Below are 3,087 nucleotides of genomic sequence, written 5' to 3'. Positions count from 1 at the left end.
GAGAGGTGGTACCAGTACTGATGTTCCAGGAGCTTGAGGGATGTCACACCAAACCAGGGGATGATGTGTCCAGGAGTACCTGACCCATCACATCTGCTGTTTCCCCAGATACAGGAAATCCATCCTGTAAAAATATCAAGAATTAGGAAGTAACAGGGCTTTTCACAAGTGAGCATGTGGGTGTAATCAACCTGTCAGTACTTGCCCAGTTAGCATCCTTGGAGCTGGTGCAGGGGCTGGCTGGTTCAGGTAGAGGACCTCCGGTTTATATTTTGTTTGTGTCCTGACAAATAAAGCTTGCCTGGAGGTCAGAGGGCAGAGCTATCCACTAGTTAACCATAGAAGCCAGACAATTGTGATACGCACCTTTAATCCCAGCACTTGGGAGGAGGAAGCAGAAAATCAGAAATTCAAGACCACCCTAGACTACACGAGGCTGAATCTGTCTAAAAGAGAAACAGAGCTGGACTGTGGTGGCTCTCACCTTTAATCCCAGCACCCGGGAAGTGGAGACAAGAACATAAGGCAGGTGGAGAAAGGATCTCAGGTGCCCATTCAATCTGAGGATTCGTAGAGACAGGATACCCTATTTGGTCTGAGATTTCATAGAGGTAAGAAGTCTCAGGTGGCTGCTGCTCTGCTTCTCTGACCTTTCAGCTTTCACCATAATATCTGACTCTGGGCTTTAACTGTTAAAACTAATTAGGATTGCGCTTCAACCCCTTTTGGGTTGGCCTGGCACGAGCAGAGGAGCGGGCCTGTGCAGGAACCTGCAGGGGTCTGTAAAACAACTGGAACAGATTTACATCTTGGTGTCATAGCAAAAGGCTATGGCTTTGGGTTAAAAGTCCACAGAAATTTAAGGACCCCTGAAAACTGTCTGTAGTCAGTGCTACTTCGAAGCCTGTGAATGAGGCACACCTGTCTGTACTAATGAACTCATGGCTGGTTGTAGCCTTGGGGAGGGGGGAGGGAGGTCGGAGGAGAGCCATTAAACTGGCAAAGCTATTAGTACCCTAGTCATCAAATGCCATCAGATCGAAGAGGGATATAAATAAGCAGAAGCGAGACAGCTTCCCAGCTACCTAGGCAGTCACAGATTCTCCATGTTTCAGTGGGGGACACACGTCCCAAAGGCAGTACTTGTCTTCTGCTGCTAAACCCAGAATATCTGACAGACTTTCCTGTGGGGTAGGAATTTGGAAAGACTGACCCACCCTGACATAGCCACGTGGGGCAATTGATCCCCCAGTGTCTTGTCCAGTCCCCGCAGGGTTGTGGCATCCGTTTAAAGTGCAAAGCAGTTTTTTGTTTGTTTGTTTGTTTGTTTGTTTGTTTTGTTTTGTTTTGCTGCAGGCTGGCTTTCCCACATTGAAACTTTTCAAAAACCTTATTGACTCCAGTTAGCTTTCTCTGCGCTTTCCAGGGTGGTGTACACGCATACAGGAGATCCAGATACTCCCAGAACTTTTATTTATGGCCTCACCTACACGCGCAGCCATGATCGACAGAGATTGCAGCCAAAGACACTGAAGCCTGTAAGCTACAGCCAGTAAGGCCTCCGAGGAAGTGACATCAAGAGAACGGCTGGTCCCATAGACCAAAGCAAACTGCTTCTTCGCTTGTGCCACGGACAGGAAGCGAAGAGGAAGCAAAGATGTCGGAACAGAAAGTTCTAAACAAATAATACTCACCTGACTTCGACCCGTCAAAGATCCCGACACTCAAGCTACCCAAAGACCAGCAGTACGTGGTTCGGCTGATGGCCCCTTCTACATGAAGTGTCAGACATGTGGAGAATTTATCTACAAGGGGAAGAAGTTCAGTGCCCGCCAAGAAATGGCCCAGAACGAGGCCTGTCTGGGCCTACCTATCTTTGACTTCTATATCAAGTGCACGCGCTGCTTGGCTGAGATCACCTTCAAGACATGGACTACACCATGGAGCACGGGGGCCACACACAGCTTCCAGGCCGAGAAGCTCCTGGAGGAGGAAGAGAAGCGTGTGCAGGGGAGGGGGCCGAGGGGCGAGGATGAGGAGCGCAACAACCCCGTGAAAGGTCCTAGAGAACCGCACGAAGGACTCGAAGCTGGAGATGGAAGTGCTGGAAAACCTGCAGGAGCTGATGCTGGTATTCGTGGCTGAAGGAGCTGAACCGGCGGCGGCAGGCGCACGTGGACTTCGAGGCTCAGTTGTTGCAGCGCGGCCTGTCGCAGGAGCAGCAGGTGGAGGAAGACTGTGGTCTTGCTGGAGGAGGCTCGCCACCGCCACAGGCTTCTGGAGGATTCCAGCTCAGAAGACAAAGCTCCCCTTCCCGACCACAGGCAGCAGCAAGACCCAACCCCACAGCCCTCCTGGACGACGTACCCAAGGCCAAGAGGAAGGCAGCGCCAGTGGGCAGCAGGGCACAGCTGGCTGGCTTGGTTGTGCCAAAGAAGGTGAAGGCGGAAGCCAACGGGGGCTCAGAGCAGGTCTGGATGCCCCGCGGGTGCCCTTGAGAGTAGGAAGGCAGCCAACCTTGCACCCTAGACACCCGGGCCTCCTCCCTGAGCCAGCTGGGTGCATCTGGGGACGGCGAGGACAGTGACAGCTGAGTCCCCACAGTGGCATCACAGACCCAAGAAGGCAGATGGGATCAAAGAAGGCTGACAGTCCAGTGTTTCTTTGTATGCCTCTGCGGTCCTGCCATGGTTGGCTTCTGCTTCTGCTTTGTCCCTGTGATCTAGGAATGTTAGATAATGTGTCTGTGTCTTTTTATTCATTGTATCAAGTACGCTAAAGGACTTTCAGGGGCACCTGCTTTCAGATCCAGAAATATTTTTATATTATATCCTTCATCATCTTTCTTCATTTTTTATTTGTTTATTTAAAGATTAATGTATTTTTTATGTATACAGTGTTCTGCCAATGTGTTTGCCTGCAGGCCAGAAGAGGGAATCAGATCTCATTACGGATGGTTGTGAGCCACCATGTGGGTGCTGGGATTGAACTCAGGACCTCTGGAAGAGCAGAGCCATCTCTTGGGACCCTTTATTTATTTATTTATTTATTTATTTGTTTGTTTGTTTATTTATTTATTTTTTGAGG

At 50.1% G+C, this 3,087-nt stretch overlaps 1 pseudogene; it reads left to right on the top strand.

The window, feature by feature from the left end:
- The first annotated feature begins 1,657 nt into the window (after window positions 1–1,657).
- LOC118579363 lies at window positions 1,658–2,594 on the top strand (annotated as a pseudogene).
- Window positions 2,595–3,087: the final 493 nt, after the last annotated feature.

The sequence above is a fragment of the Onychomys torridus genome, chromosome 3 (genome assembly GCF_903995425.1).
Source record: "Onychomys torridus chromosome 3, mOncTor1.1, whole genome shotgun sequence".
Lineage (NCBI taxonomy): Eukaryota > Metazoa > Chordata > Mammalia > Rodentia > Cricetidae > Onychomys > Onychomys torridus.
Note: the sequence above shows the minus strand (reverse complement) of the source record. Positions and strands in the feature narration are given on the sequence as shown.